Here is a 21,440-nt window from a genome sequence, read left to right on the forward strand (position 1 = left end):
AGCGGTGGGCTGCCTATGCCCAGAAGACTGACTCTGTAAGTGCTTTACTTACCTGAGAAACCTAACCAAACTTACCTCCCCCAGGAACTGTTGATTTTTGCAGTGTCCACTTTTTAAATAGCTTATTGCCATTTTAACCTAAACTGTGTGTATTACTGTTTTAAATCAAAGTTCTAAACTTACCTGTGTGAAGTACCTTGCATTTTATGTACTTACGTCACAACATGAATCTTGTTGTTCTAAAATAAATTAAGAAAATATATTTTTCTATATAAAAACTATTGGCCTGGAGTTAAGTCTGAGTGTGTGTTCCTCATTTATTGTCTTTGTGTGTGCAAGTGCCTAACACTACCCTCTGATAAGCCTACTGCTCGACCACACTACCACAAAAAAAAGCATCAGTTTTATCAAATTTTGCCACTATCAACCTCTAAGGGGACCCCTTGGACTGGATGCACACCATCTCTCACTTTGAGATAGTATATACAGAGTCAACTTCCAACATATATATATTACTATAGCGAGTGCCTCATATGCTACTGTTTGTCCGATTACTTGGTAATTCAGGTTGAGTGTTAAGGGTGTTTCCCTTATGACTGCACCACTTTGTTGATATTTCAGTAATTATACATTTGCTGACTGGGTCTCCAATTCTCCATTGTTCAACACCATGGCCCTCATTCTGACCTTGGCGGGCGGCGGAGGCCGCCCGCCAAAGTCCCGCCGTCAGGTTACCGTTCCGCGGTCGAAAGACCGCGGCGGTAATTCTGACTTTCCCGCTGGGCTGGCGGGCGGTCGCCTTCAGACCGCCCGCCAGCCCAGCGGGAAAGAGGCTTCCACGATGAAGCCGGCTCGGAATCGAGCCGGCGGAGTGGAAGCTGTGCGACGGGTGCAGTTGCACCCGTCGCGTATTTCACTGTCTGCGCAGCAGACAGTGAAATACATGTAGGGGCCCTCTTACGGGGGCCCCGGCAATGCCCATGCCAGTGGCATGGGCACTGCAGGGGCCCCCAGGGGCCCCGCGACCCCCCCTACCGCCATCCGGATCCCGGCGGTCGGACCGCCGGGATCTGGATGGCGGTAGGGGGGGTCGGAATCCCCGCGGCGGTGCAGCAAGCTGCGCCACCGTGGAGGATTCAATGGGGCGGCGGTACACTGGCGGGAGCCCGCCAGTGGTGCCGGTCCGACCGCGGCTTTACCGCCGCGGTCGGAATCCCCATTGGAGCACCGCCGGCCTGTCGGCGGTGCTCCCGCGGTCCTCCGCCCTGGCGGTCTTTGACCGCCAGGGTCAGAATGAGGGCCCATTTCTCTTCTGTAAGGTCCTACTGAGGCATGATAAATGGGGAACAGTGAAGGGATGTACAAGGCCCTTTAGAAAACTATTTACAATAGGGTACTTGATGAGGGATGGCTGGTCAAGCAACCACAGAAAAGAAGAGATAACAGAAAGCTAGCCCTTCAGAGTGCCAAGTGGAGAGCCCTGCTAGGCAAGAGAAAGTATGAAAAGGAGAACCTGAGAAAGGGGAGCAGAAAGGGGATCAACTTGCTTTTCTGCATACCATGCCACAACTTTATTTTCCCATTCGCAAACATATACCATCGTAGTGGGGGAACGCCTGGCCTCCAAGATGACATCACAGACTGCAGGAAGAAGGTCGAAAGCTGTCAACTGCCACCAATCAATCACCACACAAGAAGGTGGGGACTGCGCAGGCTTGGGTAGAGAACCCTTTCCTGCTGCTGAAACAGATAGCAGCCCCATCCCAGGAGTGATACATCTGTTACTATAATGAGATCTGATTAGGGAAAAGAGAGGTTTCTGTCCAATGACCCAATCTCAGTTTGCTAGCCACCACTGCAGTACCCACAGAGATCTGGACCATGTCGGAGAGATTCTCCTGATGCTGTGCCCACTGGAACTTCAGGTCCCACTGCAAAGCCCCCATATGCCTACTGGCATGCATCACAAGTAGGATGCAGGAGGCCATGAGGTCCAGCAGCCTCAGAATCAGTCTCACCGAAATCCAGAATAGTGGCTGAATTATCAGTATCATAGTCTGAATACCCTGGACTCACCATTCGGGAGGTTAAGCCAGAAACTGCACTGTTTCCAGAATAGCTCCGATGAAAGGGAACATCTGAGAGGGAGTCAGGTGTGACTTCAGCATGTTTATACTGCACCACGGCGAATGCAAGAGGTCTACTGTAGTCTGGAGGTGGGAGATGACAAACTGGGGTGAGCCCACCGTCAACAGCCAGTCGTCGAGATATGGGAAGACTGATAGCCCTGATCTCCGCAGATGAGCTGCAACCACCCCCATCCCGTTGGTGGACACCTAAGGAGCACTGGTACGGCCAAACAGGAACAATGCAAACTAAAAATGCTCGTGGCCTACCGTGAACTGCAGGTAACGCCTATGAGCAGGCAGGATGGGACTGTGGAAATATGTGCCCTGGTAAGTCCAATGCTACCATACAGCCTCCTGGATCTAGGGCAGACTGGACCTGAGCAAACGTAAGCATTTTGAACTTCTCCTTTTTGAGGAAGCAGTTGAGGGGCAGTAGGTCTAGGATAGGATGAAAGACTCCATCCTTTTTTGTCACCAGGAAGTACAGTGAATAACAACCACAACCTACTTCTGGTGTTGGCACCCTGTCTATGGCTGGCTTAGCCAAGAAAGCTATGACTTTCTGACAGAGAAGGGATAGATGATCCTCCAGCAGGTTGTAGTAAGATGGTGGCATGGAGGAGGGGTGGTCACGAAGGGGAGGGAGTAGCTCCTTTGGACTATCTTCAAAACTCACCTGATGGATGTTATGCACTGCCACTGGGGCAGGTGATGGCAAATCATGCTACCAACCAGATGCCCATGATGGTATGGGGGCAGATTAGGAGAGTTTGGAGGCTGCGGCTCCCAGGGAGATGGTGGATTGACTAAACTGATGGCTGCCTGACCTACAAGGTCTATAGGCATCACGACCTCAGCCACGCAGAGGCTGTGGAGCATGCACAGCATGGTGGCTGGGAGGGTATTGGCGTGGCTGGAAGCCCCTTCTGAAGCCACAAAAGGAATGAAAGGAAGATTGTGGGTGACATGGGGCCATAGAAAATCCCAATGACCTGGCAGTAGCCCAATTGTCCTTAATGCCCTCTGAGGCCAAATCAGTCTTGTCTCCGCAGAGATGGAACCCATCAAAGAGCATGTTCATCAGGGCTGGACTTCACCCAAAAAGCTGAGTCATCCTCAACCAGGCGTGGTGCATCAAGGCCACAGTTAATAAACCCGCTCTGCCTAGTGAGTCAGTAATGTCAAGTCCACAACGGATGGTCAACTTCACTGCATCTCTCCCTTCACTGCCAGGCTGGCAGAAGAAAACATCTTTGTCTCAAAAGTGTTGAGTCTCTTGGATTTCCTGTCCAGGGGAGTGGTAGGGAATGCACCAAGATTTAAGTGGGACATAGAGGCCTGGACCACTAAGCATTCTAGGGTAGGGTGTTGTGTGAAGATGTTTGGGTCACCTGATTTGTGTTGTTGGCGACAGGGCAATCGTCCTATACAAAGGAGCGCCTGTGCTGGGTTTGGACCAGGTCCCCAGAAGATGTCAGTGAGGGCTACATTAAACGGGAGTAGCGGTTCTGGGGCTGGGGATTCCCAGCTGCAGCACCTTCATCAAGATATTAGTCTTGACTGCCCACCGAAGGCAACTGAAGGTCAAGGATCTCTGCAGCGTACTACAATTTCAAAAGAAGCACCCTCCTCTGTAGCCACAGTCGGGGGAGAAAGCATACCAGTATTTGTAGAAGAATCCAGTCCACTGGCTTCACCCAGTTCCTCACACCAGTCCATACCGGGACCTTCAAAGGGCTGGTATTCTTCAGGCTCCTATTCATCCCCAAATCCTAACCCATAGGAATAGGGCTCAGACTTCGATCTGGAAGGCAAGGCTCCAGACGGTGCAAGAAACTGTGCCAATTGACATTACTCCTGCTCTGTATCAGGCTCGGGGATCAGAATGGGGGCTGCTCCGTCAGTGGGTGATAGGAGCGTCAGCTTTGTGACTGGAGTTGGGGAAGGTTGAGATGGCATGACTGGTGCCAGTCCGAATCCAGGAAAGGATTCTCAGGCCCAACTGGAGCAGAGGTTGAAGTTTCTGGCACAGAACCAGAAGGGGCCCCTGACAACTCCTCTGGCCTGAAGGCATGCCACAGGAGTCAGCCCATCCAAAAAATTAGGCACATGGCCTCACAGACCTCTTTAAGGTGCCGGGAGTTGCTCTGGTTCCTGGAAACTCAGGAAATTGCGGAACTGGCCCAAGAATAGACCGTAGCAGGGAGCCAGGCTTCGAATGCTGAAGGCTCCTGCATCTCACCGGCTGATAGATGCAGAGAAGTCAAAGACCTCTTCAATTATTACTTTTTCTTAAGGCAGGACTTCCCCGAATGACCAGATGACTTGGACTGCAATGAGGATCTCGGAGTCCGCAACCGCTCCTGGGACCTTCCTCTTGTCCGGGACCTCAAACGGGCGGGTCCCACACCGAGCCACTAGAAGCTTGCGGGATCACTCATTCATGGCATTTGGGTGCATGGTGTGGCAGTCGGAACACAACTTCTGGTTGTGGTAGTGCTCGAGGCACCACATGCATACATCGGACTGCAAAAGGTGATGCAGGGCTTTAAGCCCACCTTCTTAGGTGACATTACCTGCCACACCAGGAGGACAACCTCAAAAACACTCAACAAACACTGAAAAAAGTTAGTCAAAAATTTACTATGTGCAGCTCTTCTCTGGATGAGAGCTGGATGGCGCGGAAAGAAAAGAACTGGCATCAGCATGCCTAGGCGGTACTTATATAGGTACCGCAGACATCATTTCCAGCATGGACGACATGCATGAAACACATGGAGCTAATTAACGCCACCTTCTGGGGTACTACTCACAAAAACCTTCCAGATCCAGTCTGACACCTGGGGAAATTCTAAGGTAAGGAATCTGCATTTAGAAGTCTCTATCAGATAAAAACATTTACAAATGCATGCTCAGTATGAACTCAAAGGACTCTCGAGAGGCAGGGTACCACCAATCAGCACTTGCCCAAGGTGACTTGAAACCAGACCTGACCCATGCATACCAAGAGTGATGTAAACCTCTCCAGTAGAATTATGGCTTGTTGAAGCCTAATTTAATTTAAAAACAACACACAGGTAGATTTCTCAAAGTATATAATGTTGTAAGCATCTATGGGAGCTGGAATGATACACCCAACAGCATAAGACAGGAGGGTACTACTCACTCTCTCTATATATTTTAAAGAATCATTAACATTTCTTGAGGACAGCTATGTGGTCAAGCCAGACCTAAAATGAACTATGCCGTCATTACAACCCTGGCGGTCGGTGTTAAAGTGGCGGTAATACCGCCAACAGGCCGGGCCGTAAAAAAAAAAAGGGATCACGACCATGGCGGAACCGCCAACATAGACAGCCACTTTAACACTTCAACCACCACAGCGGTAGCAACAAACACTGCGGCAGTCACCACCAACAGACAGGCGGAATACAATGTACCGCCCTCACTATTACAAGGAACCAATCCGCCAGCTTTTCCTGGGCAGTACCAACGCCATTAAAAGCACGGCAGAAACTGAACAACGAAGGGGAACCACTCACCTCTCGACACTCCACGAAGAACCAGAAAGACATGGAGCTCGAATTAGAAGCCATGAAGTAGAAAGAAGGCGGCGGCGACGACGACGACTGTGAGTACTGCACCTAGCACACAGGAGAGGGGAGGAGGGAAAAGAGAGTGACACACACACGTGTCACGCAACACCCCCACCCTCACCCACAACAACATACACATACACATATCCAACAACATCACAGATACACCCCGTCACCCCCTGGAAGAACGCAAGGACAAAAGGAAATGAGTTTAACTAGTGTTATATTGGAACAATCAGATATATCAAAAGAAAAGCAAATAATCAGTGTACACACATATTTACATCAACTACACAAGTCTGTACACTGTCCCTTGTAAATGTCCATGGACCAGTGGTCCCAAAAAGCATGGGCAAAGCCCACATATGACACCTACCTCAAAACAGAGAGAACGCCGCAGGGGCATCAGGTAAAAAAAAAAAGAAAAGAAAAACAGGCACGTCAGGGGGAAAGGGGGGCACCTCAGCCGGAAGATGGTACGATGCCACTGCTCCTCGAGGGGGCTCCATGCCACTGCCTGGGGAGTGCAAAGCCACAGTCTCTCAAGTGTGTGGGTTGCCCACTGCTTGGTCCTGAGGATTGCAAAGCCACAGTCTCTCAACTGGGTGCTTTGCCCACTGCTTGGTCCTAGGGAGTGCAAAGCCACAGTCTCTCAAGTGGGTGGGTTGCCCACTACTTGGTCCTGGGGAGTGCAAAGCCACAGTCTCTCAAGTCACTCAAGTGGGTGATTTGCCCACTGCTTGGTGCTGGGTAGTGCAAGGCCACAGTCTCTCAAGTGGTTGGGTTGCCCACTGCTTGCTCCTGGGGAGTGCAAAGCCACAGTCTCTCAAGTCACTCAAGTGGGTGTTTTGCCCACTGCTTGATCCTGGGGAGTGCAAAGCCACAGTCTCTCAAGTGGGTGCTTTACCCACTGCTTGGTCCTTGGGAGTGCAAAGCCACAGTCTCCCAAGTGGGTGCTTTGCCCACTGCTTGGTCCTGTGGAGTGCAAGGCCACAGTCTCTCTAGTGGGTGACATGTTCCACTGGTTCTGGAGGGGGCTTTGTGCCCAGAGTGCTTCATCTTGCCAAGGACTGGGTTAGTGTATGCATTTCTCCACTGGTTCTGGAGGGGGCTTTGTGCCCAGTGATGCTGCACCTGGGGTGTGGCAGTTGACATCCTCTCACCTGGGTGTCTGAGGCACGCGATGTACTTGGAACAGGTAGCATGATACTCCATGGAGGCAGGGCCACACTCCATCCTGCAGCGACTTAGGCTGCCAATTGCAGGTCGTGCCAGTGCTGGAGGTGGTGCCTCAAGTGGCGTGTCCAGGGTCCAGGATGTCACCTGCAGACTCTGACGCCTGCCCACTGGTGATGCTGCTGACGTCCGACAGAGGTGTATCGGCTGGGCACGTGGCGGTGCAGATGGTGGTGCAGGTGGCGGTGGCTGCGGCGGAGATGCTGCCGGTGCTGGCCGTGGTGCAAGTGTCTGTTGTGGTGGAGGGAGACACCAGACCGTCTCCGGCAGCCTCGGATGGCTGATCCTTGGGGAGGATGCTGAAGCCTGATGTTGTGGCAGCGGCGGTGCAGGTGGCGGTCCGAGCGGCGGTGGTGACTTGTGGTGCAGGTCGCTGCCATCCCTGATGATATGGTGGTCACCAGCCCCTCACCAGGAGGCATTGTGCCATGAGTTGACTTGCCCTTTGGCTTGTGGCCCTTCCCCACCTTGGCAGTCGCTGCAGGGACCTTGGCACTGTCCTCTCTGTGTTTGGACGAGGCCTTGCTGGGTGGGTGGTGTGACTTTCCCCTGCTGGAAGCAGGGCCCTTTTTCACCTTTGCAGGTGGTGGAATAGGGTAGTCCTTCATATCTGTAGGTGGCACACAGGCAAGCTCTGACTGGTGCCCCCTTCGAGCCTCCTGGACTTACAGGGATCACAGTGGATGCAGATTTGGTGGCTGAGCTGCTGGGCTGGGATCTAGACATGCTGGCCCTAGGGGAAAGGCTTGGGGGGAGGTGTAGGGAAGAGGTTAATGTTAGCTAGGAAACGTTTTTTAGACACACTGGGATGGGAAGCTGGAGAGGGTGTGGGAGTGGAGGAAGAGGTAGTGGTTGTAGGAGGTGTACGTCTGCTGAGTTTGGTTGAAGGTGCATGGGCTGGAGGCTGTTGTGAGGTGGATGGCTGTTGAGTGGGTGTGTGCCTGCGTTTGTGTACTTTGGGAGGAGGGCTCACTGACACACTGGGAGAGGACACAGGGGAAGTGTGAATGGTAGGAGGTGGTGATTGCATGTGAGCAGTGTGTTGTGATAGGTGTGCTGGAGGCAGTGGGCTGATGATGTAGTGCATGCAGGTGTGAGTGGAGACTGTAGGAAAGTACCATCTTGCCTGGCATGTTACCCCCATATTTCACTGTATATATGTTGTTTTAGTCTATGTGTCACTGGGACCCTGCCAGGCAGGGCCCCAGTGCTCATAAGTATGTGCCCTGTATGTGTTCCCTGTGTGATGACTAACTGTCTCACTGAGGCTCTGCTAACCAGAACCTCAGTGGTTATGCTCTCTCTGCTTTCCAAATTTGTCACTAATAGGCTAGTGACCAATTTCACCAATTTACATTGGCATACTGGTACACCCATATAATTCCCTAGTATATGGTACTAAGGTACCCAGGGTATTGGGGTTCCAGGAGATCCTTATGGGCTGCAGCATTTCTTTTGCCACCCATAGGGAGCTCTGACAATTCTTACACAGGCCTGCCACTGCAGCCTGAGTGAAATAACGCCCACGTTATTTCACAGCCATTTACCACTGCACTTAAATAACTTATAAGTCACCTATATGTCTAACCTTCACCTGGTGAAGGTTGGGTGCAAAGTTACTCAGTGTGAGGGCACCCTGGCACTAGCCAAGGTGCCCCCACATCGTTCAGGGCAAATTCCCCGGACTTTGTGAGTGCGGGGACACCATTACACGCGTGAACTGTACATAGGTCACTACCTATGCACAGCGTCACAATGGTAACTCCGAACATGGCCATGTAACATGTCTTAGATCATGGAATTGTCCCCCCAATGCCATTCTGGCATTGGGAGGACAATTCCATGATCCCCCGGGTCTCTAGCACAGAACCCGGGTACTGCCAAACTGCCTTTCCGGGGTCTCCACTGCAGCTGCTGCTGCTGCCAACCCCTCAGACACGTTTCTGCCCTCCTTGGGTCCAGGCAGCCCTGGCCCAGGAAGGCAGAACAAAGGACTTCCTCTGAGAGAGGGTGTAACACCCTCTCCGTTTGGAAATAGGTGTGAAGGCTGGGGAGGAGTAGCCTCCCCCAGCCTCTGGAAATGCTTTGATGGGCACAGATGGTGCCCATCTCTGCATAAGCCAGTCTACACCGGTTCAGGGATCCCCCAGCCCTGCTCTGGCGCGAAACTGGACAAAGGAAAGGGGAGTGACCACTCCCCTGACCTGCACCTCCCAGGGGAGGTGCCCAGAGCTCCTCCAGTGTGTCCCAGACCTCTGCCATCTTGGAAAAAGAGGTGTCTGTGGCACACTGGACTGCTCTGAGTGGCCAGTGCCAGCAGGTGACGTCAGAGGGTCCTTCTGATAGCTCTTACCTCTCTTGGTAGCCAATCCTCCTTCCTAGGTAGCCAAACCTCCATTTCTGGCTATTTAGGGTCTCTGCTTTGGGGATCTCACCAGATAACGAATGCAAGAGCTCACCAGAGTTCCTCTGCATCTCCCTCGTCACCTTCTGCCAAAGGATCAACCGCTGACTGCTCAGGACGCCTGCAAAACCGCAACAAAGTAGCAAGACGACTACTAGCAACCTTGTATCGTCTCATCCTGCCGGCTTTCTCGACTGTTTCCAGGTGGTGCATGCTCTGGGGGTAGCCTGCCTCCTCTCTGCACCAGGAGCTCTGAAGAAATCTCCTGTGGGTCGACGGAATCTTCCCCCTGCAACCACAGGCAACAAAAGACTGCATCACCGGTCCTCTGGGTCCCCTCTCAGCACGACAAGCGTGGTCCCTGGAACTCAGCAACTCTGTCCAAGTGACTCCCACAGTCCAGTGACTCTTCAGTCCAAGTTTGGTGGAGGTAAGTCCTTGCCTCCCCACGCTAGACAGCATTGCTGGGTACCGCGTGATTTGCAGCTGCTCTGGCTCCTGTGCACTCTTCCAGGATTTCCTTCATGCATAGCCAAGCCTGGGTCCCAGACACTCTAACCTGCAGTGCACAACCTTCTGAGTTGTCCTCCGGCGTCGTGGGACTCCCTTTTGTGACTTCGGGTGGACTCCGGTTCACTTTTCTTCTAAGTGCCTGTTCAGGTACTTCTGCAAGTGCTGCCTGCTTCTGTGAGGGCTCCTTACGTTGCTGGGCGCCCCCTCTGTCTCCTCATCCAAGTGGCAACATCCTGGTCCCTCCTGGGCCACAGCAGCATCCAAAAACCCTAACTGTGACCCTTGCAGCTAGCAAGACTTGTTTGCGGTCTTTCTACCCGGTGGCAGCTTCCTTGCACCCTCAGCTGGCATTTCTTGGGCTCCTGCCCACTCTCGACACTGTCGCGACTCTTGGACTTGGTCCCCTTGTCTTACAGGTACTCAGGTCCGGAAATCCACTGTTGTTGCATTGCTGGTGTTTGTTCTCCTTGCAGAATCCCCCTATCACGACTTCTGTGCTCTCTGGGGGTTGTAGGTGCCCTTTACACCTACCTTTCAGGGTCTTGGGGTGGGCTATTTTTCTAACCCTCACCGTTTTCTTACAGTCCCAGCGACCCTCTACAAGCTCACATAGGTTTGGGGTCCATTCGTGGTTCGCATTCCACTTTTGGAGTATATGGTTTGTGTTGCCCCTATACCTATGTGCTCCTATTGCAATGTATTGTAACTTTACACTGCTTGCATTACTTTTCTTGCTATAACCTGCATAATTTTGGTTTGTGTACATATATCTTGTGTATATTTCTCATCCTCATACTGAGGGTACTCACTGAGATACTTTTGGCATATTGTCATAAAAATAAAGTACCTTTATTTTTCGTATATCTGTGTATTGTGTTTTCTTATGATATTGTGCATATGACACCAGTGGTATAGTAGGAGCTTTATATGTCTCCTAGTTCAGCCTAAGCTGCTTTGCCATAGCTACCTTCTATCAGCCTAAGCTGCTAGAAACACCTCTTCTACACTAATAAGGGATAACTGGACCTGGCACAAGGTGTAAGTACCTCTGGTACCCACTACAAGCCAGGCCAGCCTCCTACAGAGACGAGACTGGGAGGGAGGTAGGGGACGTGCAGGAGGGGGACACAGTGGAGGAAGTGGATGTTGGTATGTGTGCATGGGTATGGTGCTTGCGTGAGTGCCTGTGGGATGTGTGGTGCTTATGTTTTCCTGAGCCACTTTTGTGTGTTGATGTGTGTGCATGCTGGTCTGATGGTGTGCTTGGGATAGGCTGATGTACAGGGGATTGGGTCTGGGTAGTGGAAGTTGGAGGGGGGAGGCTGGACACAGGGACAATGGCTGCCATCAGTGCTGAGGCCAGAGCATGAAATCCTCTCTGCTGGGCCGCCACGCCAGAATGAATGCCCTCCAGGTATGAATTTGTTTACTGCAAATGCCTCTCGACACACTTGATGGGATTCAGAATGGTTGACTGCCCAACATTGAGGGATCTCAGGAGGTCAATAGCCTCCTCACTGAGGGCAGCAGGGCTGACTGGGGCAGGGCCTGAGGTGCCTGGGGCGAAGGAGATGCCCACCTTCCTGGGTGAGCGGGCACGGGAAACACGCTGAGGGGCTGCTGGGAGGGTGGTGCTGGTAGGGGGGGTGGCAGCTGTACCTGTCGTTGGGGTGGGCACTTAGGTGTCTGCCACCGCCATGGAGCTTCCATCAGAGGAGGAGTCGCTGTCACTGGTATCCCCTCCTGTCCCCGTGGTGGAGATTCCCTCGCCCTCTGTCCCACTGGTGCCTTCACCCTCCGTGGATTCACCCTCCTTGGCCATGTGGGATGCAGCTCCCTCCATCGCCTGTGCCTCTGCTCCTCCAGCAGATGATGCTAATGCACACAAAGACAGGGTGACAAAACAAGAAGGGGGGAAAGACAGAGGACACACATGGTCAATGCCAGAAACACCACTACCGTTGGCGGACACAACACACAGGGAGCAGCCCTATGTACTAGGCCATGCACTACCAGTTACTAAGAAAGTCACCAGCCCATGGGATACAATGCCTAATGCCATTAGCTCCACACCTGAAACCCACAGGACCCTGCCCAGTAGTAGATGCCCACTAACACTATTGGGGTTGGAGTGCTTCAGAGCCTGCCCAACAAGGGACCTACAATGCCATGTTCGCCCTGGCCTAGGGGCACCCTGTCAAGGAGACCAGATCCTCGGGCTTGCACATGTTCCCAACATGTCCACCTCTTGGCAGCTCCAAACTCCACTAGTTATATAGCACAGAGTTAAAGAATGGCCAAGTAGGGGAGTGGGTTTTGGGTTGGGAACAGCAGGGAAGGAGACCTGTGGAAGCAAGAGTTAAACAACACAATTGCAAGGTTAATCACAAAGACTTTCAATAAGTTTTGTTTCAAATAAACACTTATGCTGAAAACATGAATGGCCTAAGGCTTCACTATAACTAGGCCTCAAGAATCTAGGTACCTTGAAATCAAGAAAGGTTATGAAAGGTTTTCTCATGAACATTCCAGAATTAGCATATTATATTTTGAACAATAAACTCTCTCCAAAATACTTCTTAGAGCAATCTCTATATTGTAGCAAGAATCAAAGAGCACATGTTTTTTTCTCTGCATGAATGAACTGTACAAATACCATGAATAACAATTCTATGTCACTCTCTGATTAAGAGTTTCTATACCCAAATGTTCAGGGAATATTAAGCACTTGAATCAAAACTGCTCATCTAAGTTTCACTGTCTAGAAATGATCGCACACTCCGCCGATCTGTATTTCAAAAGTTTAACACCAGGAAAGAATTGCGCATTCTGTTGCCGATTCGAACATCTAGATTTACATGCAAATGAAACGATCGCGCCCAACGCCGATCTATGATTCAAGCGTTAAATGCAGGGAAAGGATCGTGCATACTGTTGCCGTTTCAGAATTCACGATACCAATGTCATGAAATGATCACGCACACTGCCGATCTGAATGCCAAGAAGTGAATGTCTGGAATGAATCGCGCACACTGCTGCCGATTCGGAATTCACGATTCAAAGGCCATGAAATGATCGTGCACACTGCCAATCCGAATGGCAAGAAATAAATGCCTGGAAAGAATCGCGCACACTGTTGCCGATTCAGAATTCACAATGCAAATGCCATGAAATGATCGCGCACACTGCCGATCTGGATGCCGAGAAATGAATGCCTGGAATGAATCGCGCACACTGTTGCTGATTCGGAATTCACGATACAAATGCCATGAACTGATTGCGCACACTGCCGATCTGAATGTCAAGAAGTAAATGTCAGGAAAGAATCGCGCACACTGTTGCCGATTCGGAATCCACAATGTAAATGCCATTAAATGATCACGCGCACTGCCGATCTGAATGCCAAGAAGTAAATGCCTGGAAAGAATCACGCACACTGTTGCCGATTCAGAATTCACAATACAAATGCCATGAACTGATCGCGCACACTGCAGATCTGAATGCCAAGAAGTAAATGCCATGAAAACAATCGCACACGCAATTTCAAGTTTAGGCCCAAAACTCGAGTGACATTGGAAAACGGAGTCAGGGGCCTAACCCGACCTCCGCCTTACCGCCCTTCTTGAAGATCACCAAATAAGCAAGTGCAGGCCTGGAAATGACTGGATAGGCCTCCGGGACAGGAGCTCTGGAAAATGCTGCTGCTCTGCACCAGGACCTCTGAATAGTGAGCACGTGGAGCTGGGCTATCTCCCTTATATAGAGCCAAGCCCCGCCCACGAGCCACACCCAACCATGCTGCAAGAAAGGCTTCTAGAAAGTCTTAGAAAAAAGGACCACACCCTGGAGTCCTGCAAACAAGCCTTGCAAATGAACAATGAATTACAAACAGCATTAATGACTTTTCAAGGTGAAAGCTCTGCAATGCAAAAGGTTAACATACTGCATAGAAACACAATGCATGAAATATGCCTCTGCATAAGGACTGGGTTTTTGCATTTACGCCGCCCGTAGAGCGCGCACTGTCCTGATGTTGACACACCCACAGCCCACATCCCCCACCCAGATACTTCCTAAACCGCGCAGAGTCAGCTTTATGACACTGTACTCACCCCCTTGTGGCTGCTGTGATGCCTTCAAGCGCCCATCTAGCTCCGGATAGGCCACCGCCAGGATGCAGAACATCAGGGGGGTCATGGTGCGACGGGCACCCCTTCCACGTTGGGAGGCCAGCCCCAGCTGGGCCTCCGCGTCTTCTTGCTCCAGCAGCGCAGGTCCTCCCATCTCTTGCGGGGGTGGGTGCTCCGTCTATGATAGACCCCCAGGGTCTGCACTTCCTTGGTGATGGCATATTAAATACCCTTCTTCTGGTGGGCGCTGACCTAGAGGAAAGGTACAGGAGGAAAGGAAATTACTCACCCGTCTGGACCGTCAGACTCATTGCCCACCAGTTCCCAACCATGCCCTGACGCACATACACTGACTATCCTCACATGCAGACCTCAGGCCCCCCAACATGTGACTTACATCCACACCACTTCAAAAAGGCATTGCCCACGCATCATGCTTACAGTGTATTCACCTGTTTGTCTGAAGGACCGTAGAGTAGCGTGTACTGGGGGAGGACCTCATCCACCAGTTTGTCAAACTCCTCCGTGGTGAAGGAAGGAGCCCTTTCCCCAGACACTCGAGCCTTTGTCGCTTCCAGACTCAGGTCACAGCAGCACTTGCAGTGTAGGTCCTCTCCTGTTGAAGGTCAGGTATCAAGTGAGTGAAGAGATAGAAAATGGCAGTCATGTCTGCGGCAGTGCGTACTGTCACCGTCGGCGTACATGGCCATTGGCTCCTGGAACACATAGGGCCCAATGATAACCAATGCTGAGTTACGCGGTGGTCTTCGACCGCCTACCACGACGCAGCACAACACCAGCGCAGTTACCTCATTTCCCCTTGTCCCTCCTCACAAGTCAGACAGCTGCCATTTCAGGTGGGCACGTGGCATGGCATCTAACTGCGTCACAGCACATTTTGGCACATATACGGACCAACTACGTCGCACACGGATTTACTAACATTACTGCAGACACACCTGTGCAACCTATGTGGTAAATGACCTTCTGCTCACCATTCTCCTCCATAGGCTACAACCACTGGCGGAGATGATGAGATGGAGGCATCCTCCGGTATACAAACCCATGGTGGACCTGTCGGCAATGGAAGACAGACACATCATAATTATCTGCAGACTTGATCGTGCCACAATCCAAGACCTGTGTGTCCAATTGGGGCCAGACCTGATGTCATCTATCCACCATCCCACAGGAATCCCCCCTGTAGTGCAGGTCCTGTCAGTGCTCCATTTTCTGCCGAGTGGCTCCTTTCAAACAACAGTGGCCATGGCATCAGGGAGGTCTCAGCCAATGTTTTCTAACGCGTTGACCAGAGTGTTGTCTGCCCTGCTGAAACACATGCGCAGCTACATTGTGTTCCCCCAGATTGAGGATTTGCCCACAGTGAAGGCTGACTTTTATGCCCTGGGACATATCCCCAACATCATTGGTGCCATTGATGGTACACATGTGGCATTTGTTCCCCCCACAGAAATGAACAAGTGCACAGAAATAGAAAAAGCTACCATTCAATGAATGTGCAAATGGTGTGTTTGGCGGACCAGTACATCTCCCATGTGAATGCCAAGTATCCTGGCTCTGTGCATGATGCTTACATTTTGAGGAATAGCAGTATCCCATATGTGATGGGCCAACTCCAGAGGCACGGGTGTGGCTAATAGGTGAGCCCAAGGTCACCACACAGTATGAGTAGGTGTCCGGGTATGGGGTTGTCCCTAAGGGTTAGTGTGTGTCAAACAGGTATCCCTCGACATTTGCAGGTGACTCTGGTTACCCCAACCTCTTGTGGCTACTGAGCCCAGTGAGGAATGCCAGGACAAGGCAAGAGGACTGCTACAATGAAGCACATGGGCTAACTAGGCGTATTATTGAGAGGACGTTCGGCCTCCTGGATGCCAGATTCTGGTGCCTCCATCTAACAGGTGGCTCCCTATACTACTCACCGAAGAAGGTGTGCCAGATAATCGTGGCATGCTGCATGCTGCACAACCTGGCATTGAGACGCCAGGTGCCTTTTCTGCAGGAGGATGAGCCTGGTGATGGCCTTGTGGCAGCGGTGGAGCCTGTAGACAGTGAGGAAGAGGAGGCAGAGGAAGAAGATATTGACAACAGAATATGCATCATCATGCAGTACTTCTGGTGACATACAGGTAAGAGACTGTAACTCCTCCTCACATTTCAGAATACTGTAGGACATTGTACAAGTCAGCCTCTTAACCTCTCTGTCTATGGACACTGACTGTTCACTTTGGATTTCCATTTTTCAGATCTGGGTACCCCATTCTGCCTTCTGCTATATGTACTGCTGCCCAACAAGTGTCATACATTGGTATGAGTAAATTAACATTTACATCGCTATTTGTTACTAATGTTGTCATTATACATTTGTGAAAGAGAAGACTGACTCCACATTGGTTTGTGCTTTAAGGGTGTTTATTTAGGGGCTAAAGAGTATAGGGGTATGTGCAAGGGGCTGGGGTGATGGTGAAGAAGGTCCATAGTAGAGTCCAGTCTCTTGGTATCACAGGTGCATTGTCCAATGGGGCATAGGAAGGGAAGTAATGGCAGTTCAATTTGGACAGGATGACACAGTGGGACAGAAGGGTGACAATCAGGGGAGTCGTATTTCCTTGCAGGGGTCGAGGGCAATGTTCTCTGTCTTCTGCCTGGATCGCAGGGACCGTTTGCGGGGTGGTTCTCCTTCTGCAGGGGGTGGGGTGTTGGTGGCCTGTTGGTCCTGTGGCAGGGCCTCCTGTCCACTAGCGCCGGCGGAGGTGGAAGGCTGTTCCTTGGTTTGGCTAGTATCAGGCACCCTTTGTTGGGCCACTGCCTTCCTCATGGTCTTGCCTATGTCAGCCAGCACCCCTGCTAAGGTGACCAGGATGGTGTATATGTTGGTGAGGTCCTCCCTGATCCCCATGTAGTGTCCCTCCTGCAGCCGCTGGGTCTCCTGAAACGTAGCCAGTACAGTGCCCATGGTCTCCTGGGAATGGTGGTATGCTCCCATGATGTTGGTCAGTGCCTCGTGGAGGGTCCGTCCCCTGGGCCTGTTCTCCCCCTGTCGCACAGCAGTCCTCCCAGCTTCCCTGTTGTCTTGTGCCTCTGTCCCCTGAACTGTATGCCCACTGCCACTGACCCCAGGTCCCTGATCGTCCTGTGTTTGTGGGGTTGCCTGGGGTCCCTGTAGTGGTGGACACACTAGTGATTGACGTGTCCTGGGGACAGTGGCATGGTCCTGCTGGGTGGGTGCTGTGCTACTGTTTCCTGAGGCCGGAGGTCCTGTGGTGGTTTGTGACTGTGGAAGGGTAACCGACTGTCCAGAGGTCCCAGATGGGTCAGGCTGGCCATCCTGATCCAGGCGTCCAGAGCTGCTGTCATCACTGTGTGCCTCTTCTGTTGGGGGACTGGATATGGCTGCCACCTCCTGTCCGGTGACGTTGGGTAGGGGTCCTGTTGGGATGTAAATGCATTGTTATTGTATCTGTGTGTGCCAGCTTGTGCAATGGGTGTGTTTCCCTGTATTAATGTGCTTGCACTATCGCCTTGGGACTTGTGTGAGTGGTGATTTTGTGGGCTGGGTGAGTCTCTCTATTGGGCATGCTGTGGTGATGGGTGTCCATGCAGGTCTGTGATGCGTGTCCATGCATTGTTGTTGCATGCAGGGCTTGGTTGTGGGAGTGGTGGTTTGTGATGGTGGGGTGTGTGGGAGGTGGTGGACTGATGGGAGTGAGGGTGGGAGTATGTGATGGCATGCAGGTGGGGGGAGGTGATAGTAATAGAGAGTTGACTTACCAGAGTCCAGTCCTCTTGCTACTCCTGCGAGGCCCTCAGGATGCATGATCGCCAAGACTTGCTCCTCCCATGTTGTTAGCTGTGGGGGAGGAGGTGGGGGTCCACCGCCAGTCCTCTGTACAGTTACCTGGTGTCTTGATACCACGGAACGTAACTTCCCCAGTAGGTTGACCCTCGGCCATAGCGCCATCTTCCTTGCAATGGAGGTCTGCTGCACCTGTAATCCGAATATCTGTGGCTCTACCCGGATGATTTCCTCCACCATGACCCTTAGCTCCTCCTCAGAAAACCTGGGGTGTCTTTGAGGTGCCATGATGTGGTGTGAGTGATGTGTGAGTGATGTGTGATCTGATGAGTGGGGTGATGGGTTGGGGTGTGTGCTTTAAGGTGCGTGGATGGTGTATATGTGATGGTGTTCTGTGCCTCTGGATGATGGTGTTGTCTTTGCTTTTCTCTCTCTCTCTGCTTCTTCAGAATTGTTTGCTGTAAGGGGTTGTGGGTAATGTGGGTGTTTGTTTTATAGTGGTGTGAGTGTGTGGTGTGTGTATGTGTGTCAGGTGTGTGTATTTTGAATTGTCCAATGTGGTTGTGTTTCTTAAGTGTGCGTGTATTTTGAGCGCGACGGTGTGTACAGCCAATGGATTACCGTGGTTGAAAGACCGCTGCGTTGATTCGTGGGTCATGATACTGTGGGCGTATTCCTGTTGGCGTGACGGTGTGGGTTTTGCTATCACCAGTTTATCACTGACCTTTGGTGTGGCGGACTTGTCTGGGTGTCTGTATAGTGGCGGATTTCTCTGTGTGGGTCATGATACTCGTAGCGGATTTCTGCCGTGGTCACGGTATGTTGGCGGCCGTCAGCATGGCGGTAAGCGGATTTACCGCCAGGGTTGTAATGAGGGCCTATATGCCTACAAGGTTTTACAGAGGCCTATCCTCGGAAGGTGCTATCACACACTTCCTACAAGGAAAGGTTCTATTATGTATATTAAATTGTAAACTGGAGGTAAGCAACCATTTGTTCAGATTTGTATAAAATATTTAAGAAATATACACCGAGGGCAAACAGCTAGAGGCCTTGATTGAGGAATGTACTGCCCAACTGTGGAAACTCTGAGTAGAAAAGATTATTAGGCAAGTTGGACAACTGTTGGAAGACCCCAAGTTAATGATATCTGAAGCAACTGAGTAATAATCTTGTACTGTTGTGTCCTCATGCACCCCAAGGTGAACCAGACTCTGAAGAGAAGCTTCACTCTGCGGCACACAGGAGTAAGTCATGGACTTCACATAAGTCCTGTTGTAAGTAGAGAGTGCGGACCTGCTCCCAAAGTCATTCTTGAAGTCATCAGGTAAGTCAAAGTCGAAATCAAAGAGCAAACATCCTATGTTGGAGTTCCGCACTGCCTCCGGTGCCGATTTCCACTTCGGCTCCAAGACGTGCCACTGGTGATGACGTTGCAAGTGCCAGAGGGGGATACATGTTCAGCATGGCTATGCCCTTCTGTTTGTTTCTCACCCAACAGTTTCCTCCCACATAAGACCAGCTCTCAACGGAGCACCAATCCATCTTAATGCAAAAATGCAAGTTCTACTTTCCAAAGGGGCCATTGCAAGGGTTCCGGACTCTCATGCAGAAGTACAAATTTCAAAATGATCATGCAGGTCCAAGTTCTGTTTGCCCTAGATCCGGTCATTGGTATGGTAGCCTTGGACCTGTGGAACATGTATTTTCATATACCTGTCCTGTAGTGCCACAAATGTTATCTGTGGTTCCAGGTAGACAAAGATCATTTTCAATCTGCCATGCTCACCTTTGGCTTTACCAGTGTCCTTCGGGTGGTCAAGTGATGGAAGTGGTTTTCCCCTTCTTAGAGTCTTCCTTTTATAGGTAGTTCCTTGGACATGGTGTAGTTCAGGGCCTTCTTTCCAGTGCAATGATTCCAGGACTTTTGGGCTTTGAGTCTGATGTTTCAACCTTCTGGATCGATCTCAGGGAGAGCAGCTCTGAGGCTTCTTGGCCTGCTGGCTTCCTGCATCCTGCGTGATGGGCTGCATCAGGTGGCATATGTTGACACTGAATTGGAATCTGAAGCCTCTGTGGGCCAGCACCAAGGTCACCTGTCAGATGACATCCAGGTTTCAGAGGAGACGGCAGAAGATCGGAAGTGGTGGCTTCTCGAAAGTAATCTGACCACCAAAAGGCCCCTCCCCCAGAGCAGATGGTGGTGAGAGAGATTTGCCACTGCTGGGCAGATCACTAGAGGAGATGAAGATCAGAGGACTCCATCCTCTAGTGGAAACCCATCTCCATATCAGCCCACTGGGATTCCGGGCCTTTTGCTTGGTGATGAAGGCCTTCTTGCTGTCCATCAGGTGGAGAGTGGAGCAGGTTCTCACAATCAACACCATGCGGTGTCTGCAACATCTGTCACCTTACTGAACCAACAAAAGAGATTGAGCTCTGTCTATCCCACAAATTTACACTGCCATAATAATTGCAACACTAGCAATTGTGCAAACCTAATCCAAAAATGTAATCTATAACTTTAAATATATAAGCATAACTACAAGACCTGTGAAAACCAGAATCAATGAGCACAGGAGAACGATTTGAGGCCAATGAGCAGTGACAAAGCTAACAAAACACTACCTTGAAACAAATCACACTCCCAATGATATGAAATGGTTAATTCTGAAAAACTACAAAACAGGCAAATTTGCAAGAAAGACTACTGAATAAAGAACAACGTTCGGTCTTCAAACTCAGTAATTGCTTAAGTGTTTAAATAATGAGATAGCATAGACTCTCCTATCAAAAAAATTAATGTACAGCACCTCCAATTAACCATCCCCTTGAAAACCCTGTTTACTATTAGGCTACGGATTGTTCCTGAGGGAATAATTACTCATACAGTACATATGAAGGTCAACCATTATGACAGCATTAAAATATAGACTTAAATTTCTTTTTTTCAGTTCGTGATACAGGAAAAATTAAGAGCACATTACCTTTACAATTAATTCCACCCCACGCAATGTCATACAAGGATCCAACCTAACAATGTCCCGTAGCCTTATTTTACTCCCTGATACTTAAACAATAGGGATTATGTTAATTGTAGGGGCAGAAAATGCACACACATATATTGTAGTGTGTAGGACTATTAACCAAAGGATATACTAAATACTGGCACAAATCATGGAATAACTACTACATAAACAAACAAAATAATATAATTCTATATGAACACTAAAGAATAATATCTTTTTCAAAATGGTGCTTACTAAATGTGACATGATTTGGCCTCATGCCACTTCACATTGGTCAATCACTACCATTCAAGATGGAGCCCAACAAAAGTGACAAATCACTTCCTTACATTACGTATTTTGCATAAAATGGTCAGATTGGCATTAGCAAACAACTTAAACTGCACCACAACCTTGTTCTCCACATTTCGGAGACCATGGAGGAGGGTAGACCAATGGCGAGGGTGCTGCAGGACAGAAGTAAGTGCTTCGGGCTAAAAGAACAAGTTACTTACCTTTGGTAATTATCTGGTAGAGACTCTATCTAGCTGCAGATTCATTACCTTTGAATTCTCTGGCGTAAGCTTCGAATCTGGAATTTTTTTCT

The sequence above is a fragment of the Pleurodeles waltl genome, chromosome 7, assembly GCF_031143425.1.
Source record: "Pleurodeles waltl isolate 20211129_DDA chromosome 7, aPleWal1.hap1.20221129, whole genome shotgun sequence".
In the NCBI taxonomy this organism is placed as follows: Eukaryota; Metazoa; Chordata; class Amphibia; order Caudata; family Salamandridae; genus Pleurodeles; species Pleurodeles waltl.